Here is a 14,703-nt window from a genome sequence, read left to right on the forward strand (position 1 = left end):
TCTTCTTCTTCTTCTTCTTCTTCTTTATAAAATTTAAAGCACAACTAAGGCCATGGAAACAGTTCAGCATCTTAAGTGAATGTCTGGCAAGTGCAAGGTCCTAAGTTTGATTCCCGGTACCATAAAAAACAAAACAACACGACACACCTATGTGAGGCAGTAATTATAAACTATCTTAATAGGTATACAATATTCAAAATATATTCTGTATGGCAATAATAGCATAAGGAATCTGCAGGGAACTAAGATACTTTGGAATAATTCTTACACATTAATAAAATTAAGCTGATATTTATCTGGATCATATTATTGTAAATTGAGATGAAAATTATAATTTTCTGAATAGAAACTAAGAAAACAATCTAATTAAGTAAATATTAAAATTGAAGAGTCACACTAAGGGCTTGTGAGATAGCTCAGCATATTAAGTCCCTGCTTAAGCAAGTGCAGGGACCAGGATCGTGGACAACACATTCCATGCCAAGCCCCACACCTGGGTGTGCTGAGCTGGCCACTGAGACCTGGTGTGGTGGCAAACGCCTGTAACCTCAGTGCTGGGGAGGTTGAGAGCAGGAGGATCACTATGAGTCTGAGCTGCGTAGTGAGACCCTGTACCAAATACATGCATGCACACATATATACATACATGTGTAAATATAACAAAAAATTAAAATTGTACATAAGAAAACATTTTATACAAAGAAAGCAATGACAGAGTTAGAGAACAAAAACCAGAAGAAAAGCACAAAATGGAAGTATAAAAATCTCACCTTATCAGTAATTACATTAAGCTAAATGGACTAGCAACTAAAATCAAAGGGCAGGGGGCTGGGGAGATGGCTCATTGGAATAAGTGCTTCCCTGGCAAGCACAAGGGCCTGAGTTCAATCCCCAGGGGGGGGGGGGGAATCAAAAGGCAAAGGCTTACCGATCAGAAAGACAAAACAAAAATATGATTTATCTGTAGGTTGTACAAATACCCCCAATTCAAGTTAAAATGATCAAAATAAATTAACATAGAAAGAAAATCAAACAGAAAAATAGGAACCATTCAAAAATAAACATGAGAGGGCTGCAATCAGGCACAGGGGCTGGGCTTCAATCCCAGGCCTGCTGTTGTATAAGTAATGGTTGGAGACTGCAATACCCAGTTTTCAATGATAAATGGACAAAACACTTGGACAAAGATGATTAAAAAATAGAAGTGCCGGCCAAATGGCTCAGTGGTATAAGCACCTACAAGCAGGAGCATGAGCCGGGGTTTGATCCAGGGCCTGCTGTGCCGGCCCTGCACCCCAGGGCACGCTGAGATGGCAATTGAGACTGGGTGTGGTGGCGTGTGCCTGTAATCCCAGCACTTGGGAAGCTATAAACAGGAGAATCACTACAAGTCCAACCTCGTAGTGAGACCTTGGACACCACGTAGACCCTTCCCTAAAGTACAGAAAGAAAGAAAGAAAGAAAGAAAGAAAGAAAGAAAGAAAGAAAGAAAGAGAAAGAAATAGAAACTCAGTGCTTACAGAATAAATAACTAGCATCTATCAAACTATTAATGAAAGGAATACAATTTTATTTTGGGTTTCCTTGGATCATTCTCCAATAACTTAGGGTACACCGGAATAAATTTCAAAAAGCTATGAAATGATATAAATACATATTTTTAATTCATTAAAAGTGTACAGAAACTGAACACAGAGCTCTTCTAGGCTGTGTTTGGGAATGGAAAGTGCGGAAGCCAGGGCTCCGTAATCTTGCCACCTCTGCTGGGCTTTTAGGATTATGGACCTAGAAATATTGTACAGATGAGCACGAGCATAAGCACAGCTGCATTTTGGAGGCAGAGGTGGGAGAAGAATTCCCAGGAGCTCACGGATTATAAGTGAGTACTAGTTTTCATTGCTCCATTTCTGTCCTGTCCAGCACAAAGAACCTATATGAGAAAATGGTCACTCACATAATTATGGAGCCGGGCCATAAGCTGCTCATTCCGAAGCGTTCTCTGGTTCCTCCAGGCAGTGGAGTACCACATCTATGCTTCACAGGCTGGAGCTCGCCCATCATTTACTCGGTGAGTGTGGGGGTTGGAACACGCATGCTCAAGGATGATCTTGGTCTCTTCAAAAATGTACAATCTCATTGGGCACAAAGAGGATGATCAAAAGACCAGAGCAACAGCACATAAAGAAAGGAGATGAGCGGAGCCCAGGGCTGGCCCACAGACTGAAATGAAGAGAGAAAATGGCCAGCAGTGAAAAGGAACAGGAACAGAATGGAAGAAACGTGAGGCAGAATTCCATAAATTGAGTGGAAGCAGAAGATTCACACTCTTCCCACAGAACGTGTGAACCCCAACGTGGTTCAACCAGAGGAAGTCATGAAAATCAAGGCCTCGGAAGGGGTTTGTCATGAGCTTGGGGTTGAGAATTATGTTCTTCTGGCAGAAGAGCACACTATTTTTAAATAATCCTAGTTGGTTCTCTTCTATTCTATTCTCAGTGACCCATCCAAGTTTGTTCTCATACCACATGGCTGCAGGCCCTTTGAGTCGCAGGCTGGATCTCATGGATGTTGTACATCCAGCTACTCAGTGAGATAGAAAAGTTGTGTACTAGAAAATAAGGAAAAACAACAAAAAATGCCATCAAACACTACTCTAACTCTACCCTCTATGGAGCGGATATTTATGCCGCACACTCTGGACACAGGTGGAGACGGCACACCGTGCAGATCGCCACTGCCCTCTGCTTCCCTGGTGCAGCCCCTGCACGAAATGACGTGGCTATCATAATCTCTGCCAGTCAACGGGCTTTGCCTTAGTTTTGCTTTTGATCCTAGATGAGGCTGTGCTGCGGATACAATCTCTGGTCTTTGGCTCTTTTCCACTATGCCAGATTTCTCCCTGGCTGCTGAGGGTTTGAACACTATTAAGAAACATGTTGTTTTCCCCAAGTACTTCCACCTCGAGAGCTCAGTTAAAAGCCTAAGAATATGGGACCCTGACATTTTTCTAAAGTTTCTGTCCATTAGTTTTATTCAAACAAAAAAGATGTATAGGCAGAGATTTCGCATTATGTCACTTTGCCTGCTAAAGAGACTTTATGTGTCTGCCAACTGCATGCTCTGATAAACCTGCTGGCTTATTTATGTCTAAGCTGTGGAGTTTCCTAAGTCAGGCTCCCCACAAATGCCAAGGAGCAATGCCAAATCAGGGTAATCAAGAAGATGGCAAAGCCAGTCAGACAAACATGTCATTTAACTAAAGGGAAGGAATGTAAGGCCCATTCTAACATGCTTCACATCTAGTTTTATTCTCTGCAATCTGAAAAATTGAACATGTTCATCCAATTAAACTGGCTAGTTGGGGCCGGGGAGATGGCTCAGTGGAATAAGCGCTTCCCTAGCAAGTGCAAGGGCCTGAGTTCAATCCCCGGTTCTGCAAAAACAAAAAACAAAACAAAAACAAAGCAAAACAAAACAAAAAACTGGCTAGTGATGCTATGTTTCTTTTAGAACTATCAAAAGCATCATTTAGAATAAATTACTTGCAAATCGGAAGTGTAGACCTTGGTGAGGTTTGACAAAATGAGTCAATCTGGGTCTTCTCGACAAGAGCATAAAACGCCACCAGCAACTTCCTCCCCTATGACTGTATTCACTCATATATGTCCCTAAATGAAAATCGTAAATAATTTTATAATCATAAAAATAAAAAAAATAATTTTTATTCTTGAGTACTGGTTATATTTTGTACTTTTTTACCTTATAGAAATAAAATTTATATAAATATAAGGAAGCTACACATCATTTTGGGCTTGGTATTTCTCAACATTATTAAGACTTCTTTTAAATTATTATGTATTTGGTGCAGGGTCTCGCTGCACAGCTCAGACTCATAGTGATCCTCCTGTCTCAGCCTCCCCAGCACTGGGATTACATGCATGCGCCAGCATGCTAGGTTTTGGGCCCAGCACAGCACACCCAGAATTCTGAGACCAGCAGGGCATGTGGTACCAGGGATTGAACTCAGGACCTCGTGCTTGCCTGGCAGAGGCTTGGACCATGATGCTATCTCCCCAACCCCTATTAAGACTTCTTGCTGTATGTAGCATTATTATTTTTGTTGTGTTGTTATTATTGTGGTAGAGGTGGTGGTGGTGGTGGTGGTGGTGGTGGTGGTGGTAGTGGTTGTGGTAGAGGTGGTGGTGGTGATGGTGGTGGTGGAGATGGTAATGGTGGTGGTGGTTAGTTAGGTGCTTTCATTTGGGTTTATCTAATTTCAACCCTAAAACTCCAAATGGAAACTCCTGAACAGTAATAAAGATGAATGGAAGTATAAAACTATTCTTACAGAAGCAAGGAGCAGGACAATGGTCAATAGATGCGGTGAAGGTGAGGTGCGAGGAAGGACAGAGTGAGTTTGGATAATGGACATTAGAAAAGGGTTAAGACAAATGAGAGAATTCTACACTGTCAATATCTATTTTCTTTCTTTTTTTCCCTGTGTATTCAGGACAGGGTCTACAGGGTCTATAGGGTCTCACTACCTAGATCAGACTCGTAGTGAATCTCCTGTGCTCAGCCTCCCAAGCACCTGTATTACAGGTGCACGCCACCATGCCCGGTCTCAATCGCCATCTCAGTGTACCCTGCATGGGAGGCGGGGGTGGAACCAGCACAGGACATCAGGACTCTACCCCTGGCTGCTGCGCTCTGCCTAAGCAGGTGCTTTAGCCCACTGAGCTATCAGGCCAGACCTTAAATGTCTATTTTCTATAAAAGTTCATTATATATTTGAGATGACTTAAACAGAAATGTCCAAAAGGCACCAATACTCAGAAAAGACAAATGATTGAAAAGAAAATGCTCATTACTCAGATCTGATCACTCTACTTTGCATATATGTCCCCGCATGTCATGCTGTACCCCATAAATCATATATAAATGCTTGACAAGTAGGAATACTGTATGAACCTTCTGACACACACCTTTTGAGATCCAAACATTTATGCTTCTGATAAGTGTACACTACAAGGAACAGTGTTGGTTCACAGGCAATGGCTAATTTTAGCTTCCATCAATACTACAAAACAGTTCTGTGTATTAATTCAGCTGATTTATATATGAACTGATAGCTCTCACAGTTCTATGACTCTTCAAACATTTGATCTTGGTAGTTTGTTTAATGATTTTAATGAACATATTAATGAGTAAATGATGGTACCTCACTGAATGTATCATTTTCCTGATTGAAAATAATGCTATATACTTTTTTAAAGTACTTAGTATTTATTTACACATTCCTATTGAAAGACCTGCTCAAGACTATTGCCCTCTCCTCGTTTTTTTTTTTTTTTTACATTATTTTTATTTTCTTACTGGTTTGTAGGAAGATTTAAAGATATGCAATTGTTACATGAATCCTTCAGTGGTTTATGTATATTACACATAACTTCTACTGCAATTGATGAAATGATTATTTTAATTTTAATAGGCTTATATCTCCATCTTCTCATTTATACGTAGTGTTTTATGTGTCTCATTTAAAACAAAAAACAGTGCCTAACAAATCATTTGGAATATAAGCTGGATTTTAGAAAATATTACCATTTCCTCTTTCATGTTTCAATTTCCTAACTAGACAAAACTGACTTTTGCGTAGATCTGAGATAAAGTGTAAGGTTCAATTCTGTGCAAACATGAAAACCATGTGTTGAAAGAATATCATTCCCTTATAGGAAGAAGGATGATGTTGGAAAGGAATCCACTCAGAAGAGATACACACCATGTATGTGCCTACTTGCAGAACTGCACTAATTGCAAGAGGGTCAAGAACAACAAAGAGGGCTGCTGAGATAGCGCAGTGGACTAAGCGCCTACTTTGGCAAATGCAGGGAAAAGGGTTCTATCCCCAGTCCCGCATGCTAGGCCAGCCCCAACCCTGGGGCACGCTTAGCCAGAGACAGAGTTTGGGAATGGTGGCGCACACCTATAATCCCAGAGCTGGGGAGGTAGAAACCAGGAGGATCACTAGGCATCCAAGCTGTGTAGTGAGACCCTGTACCAAATATATAAAATAAAAAAGAACATATTTATGAATACTGCTCCTGTCATATTTGGCAAGGTAATAAGTACTGTTCTAGTATATGAAGATATGCTTGCTGAAACACCTTACAACTCACACATGAAGAAAGCTTTAAAATACCATATTCCTTAAGAAAAAACCTTTCATGGAGAATGACTTTTAAAATGAGGCAAAGGTGAAAGCAGTCTGCCTACTGGTTGGCTTCCAAAGGGCAATCTCTCCTGAAAGTTTCACTGTAGTCACAGGGTGCCACTAATTTTCCCAGTATAACTTCTTCAGCTTATGCTAAATTTAATTACCAAAGCCTTAATATTTTCTTGTTGACAATCATGAGATAATAAATGACAGTGTAAAGGAAGTCTCACCAGGAAGCCTCGTCAAACAGCAAGCTCTGTTTTGCACACATGTCACCATTTTCAATAAGATGATAGTAGTTTAAATAACATGTTAAACACCAGTCATGAAAGAAAAAGATGTGACACCATCATAAATTATTTCAACTGCAGAATAACAGTACATATGTAACTAGCAATGGTATAGTATTCTAGCTTATATTTCTAAGTCTAATTCAAAAAAATGTCTGCATCTTGTACGATGAGTAACCACTAAGACAACAATATGCAATGTCTTAATTATTGAAAACGTACTAGTAATCAGTTGTGAAACTGTCTCTTTGCTATTTGTTTCTCAATAAAAATATTTTTAGAAAATCAGATAATCAACTGCCATAATGAAAATTCAGTATTTTCATTGTTTCCTAGGTTTCAGAACATTACGAAAAGTCCAAAGTATTTAATAAGACAATTCTAGTCCTTCATATTCACATAGCTGCCTTCAAGTGAAGCAGTGACTGGAGAAAATGTTTGTGTTTTCCCAAACTCCTAGAGCATGGATTTATAGTATGTACTATATCACTAAGTGCTTGATAATATCAGAAATTGGATTTATTATTGGTTATATGGGGTTTTTGTGAGAAGACATTATGCCTTAGATTTTTAAAGTACTCATTCTTTCTGGCATAGAACATAGTACAAATGTGAAGGCTTTTTTCCCCTCTTGATTTTAAATATCAAGAAACTGATTACAAGGGACTCATTTTATACAGGTTCATACAGGACATTTAAGTTACATTTCTCCTCATCTATGAGCTAGACTAGTTGTGGCAGCCTATGGCATACACGCCATTGTGGGCTGTATGTATCATGAAAGGCTCTAAAGCGTTTTCCATCACTGCTGTAGACCAGTGAAAATCAATTGTCCTATGCCTTACAACACTCAGTAGCAATGTTAGCGCTGAGTTTCCCTACTGAAATGCTGAGTCTCCACTTTTTGAAATCCTTCTTTCATTTGGCTCTAGTATAATAATTATTGCGATACCCCGTGTTTACATGTGTAGAATAGACATGGATTTATGCTGATCCTTGGCTCTTGGGGGCAACATTTCCTACTGTTCATTCATGAATTCACCTATGAACTCTATTGAGCACATACTTAGCATCGAGTTTCCTGTAGGTTTTTTTTTTTGTTTTGTTTTTTTTTTTTTTGGTGGAACCCAGGATTGAACTCAGGCCCTTGCACTTGCCAGAGAAGCGCTTATTCCACTGAGCCATCTCCCCTACCCCTCATGTTAAATCTTCAAGAAATATATTTAACTAACATTAAAAGTCACTGAACAAGTCTTACTTTTCAAGCATTCTGCTAAGACCTTCAATTATGTTAGCACTCATCTTGAACTTAAACTCATGAAATTCAGAGAATTAAGCTGCTTGTCCCAAGTCACAACGCCAGTGAGAGCTTGTATCAAGGTCGTCTTATTCTAGAGCAAGAATTTATAATCGCACCCTCACCCTGGTCCATTAGTCTTGCACTACCTTCATGATAATCTTCTTATCAAACTGGTGTTTAAGAAAAGATCAAGGTTTTAATAAGAGGATATTTTACATAATATCCTAGACAAACGCTTAACATACTTAAGAACTGGCAGAGGCACACTGTATATATGTCATGATCTTCATTGTTGCCTAAGAGAGCACACAGTAATAGAGACACTGGAAGTGAAACATTTAAAAGGTTTTAAACTCAGGAACAAATGATCTAATTCCACATTTGAGCACAGCTGTAGAAAAGTAAATGGACTCCTCTGATGCAAAATTAAAACTTAACATTTTTATGTGGCCCGAAGAATAAATATCCCAAGCTCCCAAAGTGGGGAATTTGTTTTGTTTTTAAAGCCCTGTTAGCAGCCATTGACTTCTCTTCACTGCTTGTGCTGGATGAGTAACAATTATAAAACCAGCAAACTGCTCTACCATAACAAATTAAAATTTTATGTAAGCTTTGCACCTGCAAGGGGTCCTAACTTGGACGAGTCTCTGTGACTTTCCTAACAGCACTGATTCATGCACATCGAAAACAAAGCACACTCCTGCCTAATAGAGTCGTTTCTTCTTTGCTAATTAAGACAGTATCAAATGAATGAATAATAAATAAATAAATAAATAAATAAATGAATAAAGTGACTTATTGAGTCCTGAGCACAGATAACCCCCAGTAGGTAGTCTTTGCACAACTCAATTTCCCCAGTGGGACAAGAAGAGGAAATGAAACAACAAAATGTAAACCTGATGAACAAAGCAGAAGCTGCTCTTCTCCGGGGAGGCCTGCTAGGTCAATTAGTTCATCACGCGCAGAAAGTGGCAGTCCAGAAAGCAGGACTCCAGAAAACGGATCTCAGGAAAGCAAAGTTCAGTCGCCTCTTGTAGAAAGATCTTCAAAGTTGCTGTGTCTTTTGCTAATGGTATATGGTCCTATGCAATACTAAATAACGACTTACAAGTTCAACAGAAAACACTACCGCATACCTAGATTAATATATCAACCATATAGGTGCAATTTTCTCTTAATGGTATTTCCTTGCACTTTATGAATTGACTAAAATGATATGAAATAGAAATATTTTTCAGTTAATGTTTTTCTTTTCATTTTCTCTCTTGCTCTAGTCCAAAAGTGGAGCAGGGCAAGTTTCTTCACGGAAAAAGCTTCTTGCTACAGTCCATGTAGCTGCTCTTTATTTTAACAAATTTAAATATTTTATACATGTACATATCTTAAAAATAGCAATAGGATAGTTTCAAATAGAATTTCTGATGAACAATTCTTAGATACATGATTATAATGAAAATAGCTCAGACATCTCTTAAGAATTGAGAGAGTATTATATAAGTATTCTTTATAAAAGTAATATTATGTTATATTTACATACCGTGTAAGGTTGCAAAGTATCTCTACTCATAATGCCTTCTTTAGGATCTCAGTATTTTGTCACTTAAAATTGCAAATGTAATTAATCTATAAATAAAAATCCTTTACAAAATGCTGTTTTAAAAATGTGTTCCTTTATTGTATTTTTCCCACATTTAAAATTTGAAAGTTTACAAACTACATCAACACATTCTCCTGTAGACATTTAATTTTTTCCACCCTAACACCAAAGGCTAGTCAATACTATTTTCCTCATTTTAACAAAATGAGCAGTAGATCTGAGCTGAGAAATTTTGTTCACTGAAGACTGAAAGTTGAAGTGAGCTTCCGGCTTCTCTTTCTTGGGGGGTGGGTGGTTCAAGGAAAATGGGGCAGCTGGGAAGTGCCGAGGGATGGGACAGTGCGGAGGAACGTGCGGAGGGAAACCGAGGCTGTGTTCTGGCCAGGACTTATGACGCACTCACCATCCACGTTACCCCTCTGCCCTGAGAGTTTTCTTCAGGATAAGAGTGCGATATTCCTTCTAAATGTTTAATTAGAAGAGCTAGCAGATGTGTATTTTAAAAACTGAGCATAGATAATTAATTGAAAACATACTGTAATTACCATAAAAACAAATTAAAGATGGAAAGATTTCTTTGTTAAAAAAAAAAAAAAAAAAAAAAAGGTATTTGGAATTTCTTCTTTCCTGTCTGACTTTTTTTTTTTTTTTTCTTTCCACTTCGGATTGTTTCACAGTGTGAAGATAATGGATGACGTGGAGACGAGGCCAACCCCAACCTGGGACCCTCTGCCCCATTGCTGCGCAGGCTTAACCTCAACTTTTCTTTGAACCTTAGCTGAGCAGGTCCTGAAAGCCCCAAATGAGAATGAACCAGAATGTCTACCCCTCCCTGTACGTACATCCTAGCTGAGGTTTTGTAGCAAAATCTCACAATCAATTACTATGTATAGAAAATTAACGCCCACCACTAGGGAGAAGGCAGGCCAATGTTTATGTGAAGTTCTCAACTCTCCATTTCTGATCTCTACTCTAGCAGCTTTTCTCACCTTGGACAGAAACTTTTCCATCTTATTCCCTGTGAACAGGTAGAGCCATTAAACTGGAACTAGCTAAACATCCTTGTCTCTTTCTGCTCTGGGCTGTGAGTTCCCCTCAGTCTAACAGGAGTCACAAGAAGCCAGTCATGAACTTCTCTTCCACCTTTGGTCCCTCCATCAGCTCCGCTGCATCTCTAGAAAGTCTGCTTCCAATTTTAACAGAAGTAACACCTTCTCCATTGTAGTAACACCCTCAATCCCTTTCCTGTTCAGGCACGCCACATTCGTTCAAGCCTCTGGAAGTTAAATAGCGTGTAAGCGTTAGCTAGTCCTATGTCTTTACTCCCTTACATCTCACTCATTTCTGTATTTCTTCTCTCCTACTACTTCGTCCAACATGCTCTCAATATGATAAATTTGGTCTCTTCAACATCCATTCATTGTCTCATGTAAAGTAACCCTCATTCTGCTTGCCCTAGTAGCCCTGCTCTGCCCTGTGGGCCCGCTGATGACTGATTTTACTAGCAGAAGGCTGTAGTGCCTCATGATCACACGTCATTGTGGGGAGATGTTACGTGTACATAATGCATCTTAATTCTTTTTTCATTCTCAGTGCTTACCTCAAAACTTTTTTTTTCCTAGATATCTAAACCATCACATTGCTTTAACTTTATTAGTCCCTCTTTGTTTAACTGATCTTTAAATGCTGGCATTCTGAAGGGCATTTGGTGGTTCCTGGAGCTCTTTGTCATTGCATAGTCCTTCTTTTGTAACCTGGTCCAGCTTTCCCACCTCTGTGTTAAATCTACACAATTATATCGACAGTCTAGAGCTTTGTTCTGCCCTCCAGTATAATTAGTAAATAGCAGTATTTATTGATAGTAGCATAGTAACGTTAAAGTACAGTGTATCATTAAAAGATGCACATCTAGTAATGTCACTTTTTTCATGGAAATATGTATTTTTATTTGTAACAAACAAATGTTAAACTGTAAAATATTTTTGTACAAATTTAATAGTTCAATAGCATGGTATTTATCATCTATGTATGGTTTTGGGGAATTCAAAATTGTTTCAAATATTTCTATGGAAAAAAGCCCTCTACTAAATGGAATAAACAGTGATTTTAAAAAGAAAAAAAAAGGAGAGAGTGAGTCAGAAAATTTCAGTTTTGGTGTGCTGAATATAATTCACTATTCTAACCTGAGTTCTCTTTATTACAGTTGTCTAGAATCAAACTTCTGAGGTAGTCCTGTGTTACATTCCCCTAAGTTACCCAGTCTGTCATATTCTTTTATAGCAGTCCTGTGGTACAGATGTGACTTTTAGTGTCACAGATGGGGAAGTGGGTAGGTAAATGTCATAATGTCAGTGAGTAGCAGGGCTGGAACTGAAATCCAAATCTGATTTTAAAAATCATACTCTTCCCACTTATCCATGGTGTTTTTCAGTTTTATGGAAAAACCTTGGTGGAAAACTGTAATTTCACTTTTATCTGGTAATAAGACAACAAAACCCAAAAGATATAGGGAGCACCAAGTTATTATCCTTCAGTTAACACTTGGTTTCCATGAGATCGCTTCTCCTTTCTGCCCACGCTCATGTCATACCTATTTCTCTATCGTCAGCATACATGTCCTATGTGCTCCCACATCCCACATTCTATCTTACCCATTCCCCAGAGTTTTCTCCTCATGTGGCTGAAATCATCATGCTTGGAGTTCAGTTTACAATAGCACCTTCTGTGGCTCTGTGCTAGGGAGAGCTAGGGAGAGTCCCTCTTACATAGTCCAACACCTTGGTAGCTTTTTATTGTTTGATGGAGCTCCACCTCCAGACTGGAAGCCATTTCAAGGCCGTGCTGGCTACTCATGTAAGGCTTTGGAACACGCATACGCCCTGACATGTGCTAGGCACTCCAGGAGCACCAGTTGGCTGGCTGAGTCCCTAAAGGAAGTAGGGAAAGGGGTAAATTGACATAATGCAAGTTACTGTCAATATATCATATAAAAATATCTTTGAAGTTTTTTTTTATTACTACACATTCGCAGTACCTAATGTGTATCCATGTATCTAATATTTTTGGTATCTGTTTTTGTTTTTGTTTTGGTTTATTTTTGTCCAGGATGCTATAGAACTGGTGAGCTCAAGAGATCCTCCCACTTCGGGCTGTGGAGCATCTGGGACTAGTTCTAATCTAGTTCTAATCTAGTTTTAACTCTATCAACAACTTTAGTGTTGAGGATGTCATTGTGTGGACAGAAGACCACACCCCCACTGGCATGCAGTCAAGGAGTCAAGGTGCAGGCAATTGCGGGACACGAAACATGTTCCAGGAGTGTGCTGAGCACCTTACACGTAGCAACCTCAACAACGCGCATGACGGCCTGTGAGGCGGTCACCATCATGAGCACCATACTACAGATGCAAAACTGAGGGTTGAGAGCTTGATGATTTTCTGGGGGCACACAGCGCCTCAAAGGGAAACCAGACTCCACACTTGACTGTTGTATGAGAACTATTATTGCAATAAAGCCACTCTGCAATCTTCTATAACTTGCCCAGAATATTTTTCCTAGACTAACGCTGTAACACAGAAAACTATATTATAAATATCAGTTATCTGCAGAAAAATGGATGGATTGTGAGGTCACAATGCTAAAGTGAAATAAATCAGGCATGAAAGGGTGCTTCTTGTGTGGTTTCTTTTATATGAAAAATGCAACATTTATTTATTTATTTATTGAATGATTTAGGTGGAACCAGGGATTGAACTCAGATCCTTGCGCTTGCCAGAGAGGTGCTTATTCTACTGAGCCGTCTCCCCAGCCCCTGAAAAATGCAACATTTAAACAATGCAAAGGGCAAAATATGGAAAGATGATAGGGAAAAGGGAGGCTGACTCTGCAAAAGTGGGAAGAGGATGTGGAGAAGGTGCAAAAGAGAAGGCAGAGAGGAGAGGCAGGAAAGGAGAAGCAAAGATAATCAAGAAGAACAGTGTGGACGCTCCCATTCCCCAGACAGACATAATTATTAAGTATACAGATCATGTCTATCCTTTTATAATCCAGCCACAATATGAAAAAAAATAGTTGAACTTTCTCATTAGGGAAACATCTGAAACAGCAAAACAAATTTAGCTTCAGAAAAATAAATGTTATTTTTCTACCTGTACATTTTGTTTGGCAAATCATTAGTATATCTAGTACTAAAAACACAAAGCATAGTTATTAGAAATATAAGTTTGTGGGCCAGCCAGATAGCTTAGCAGACTAAAGTACCTGCTATGGAACGTGCCATCGTTCCATACCCCACTTGCCGAGCCAGCCCCGCCTGCAGGGCGTGCTGAGACAATGATTGAGACGGGGCATGGTGGCACACACTTGTAATCCCAGCAACTGGGAGGCTGAAATCAGGAGAGTCACTATGAGTCCAATCTACGTAGTGACGCCCCACAGGCCATGTAGACCCTGTACCAAATGCATTAAAAAAATAAGAAATATAAGTTTGTAGGGGAAGAAAGAATATTTTGGCCGGGGAGATAGCTCAGTAGAATAAATGCGCTGAGTTCAATCCCCAGTACCCCCCCCCCCAAAAAAAAATATTCATCTACCTTACTAACCAGGAGGGGAACCATAGAGAGTATGGCATATGTAGACAATAGAACACTCACTTTTCTATAAATCAATAAAAATGTTATTATTTTTATTCATTCATTTATTTAGTTTTGTATTTTAGGGAAGGGTCTACAGGGTATTCAAGGTCTCACTACTAGATCAGACTCGTAGCGATCCGCCTGCCAAGAGCTAAGATGACAGAGGAATGCCACCATGCGCAGTCGCATTTGCTGTCCCAGCATGCCCCCGGTGGGGCTGGCACAGCAGGTCCCTGCGCCTGCTTGTAGGCAAGAAAAATACTTGATTATTAATGGGTTGGTAGGATTAGTATACCTTCTTTGTTTTCATTTATTCATTGAGTCAGTGACTAAAAATGTGGTAATAGTAATTTGCACATAATAAAGTCTGTATGTTGTCTGTTGCACACATATACATAAAATATATGTATATTTTTAACTACACATGTATAAAAATTCATTAAATATTAGTATATTCAAGGACCAATATCTAAAAAGAGGAAAGTTCAAAAAGTGATCCAAAGTAATTTTCCACTTTTATTTTTTTGTTCTAAATCTCTTCCAAATTATTTCAAAGATGTGTGTATGGAATGAGGATATAGTAATAAAATATAACTTGGGGGGATCTTTAAATTCTACTATTTATAATTTTTGTGATTAATTTTCAAGGATATTATTTTATTTG

At 39.0% G+C, this 14,703-nt stretch overlaps 1 protein-coding gene across 1 annotated transcript in view; it reads right to left on the bottom strand.

Moving 5' to 3' along the window:
- Positions 1-14,703, bottom strand: part of Slit2 (slit guidance ligand 2) — a 390,230-nt gene that overhangs the window by 201,596 nt on the left and 173,931 nt on the right. The window lies entirely within an intron of this gene.

The sequence above is a fragment of the Octodon degus genome, unplaced genomic scaffold (assembly GCF_000260255.1).
Source record: "Octodon degus isolate 3935 unplaced genomic scaffold, OctDeg1.0 scaffold00006, whole genome shotgun sequence".
Taxonomy (NCBI): domain Eukaryota; kingdom Metazoa; phylum Chordata; class Mammalia; order Rodentia; family Octodontidae; genus Octodon; species Octodon degus.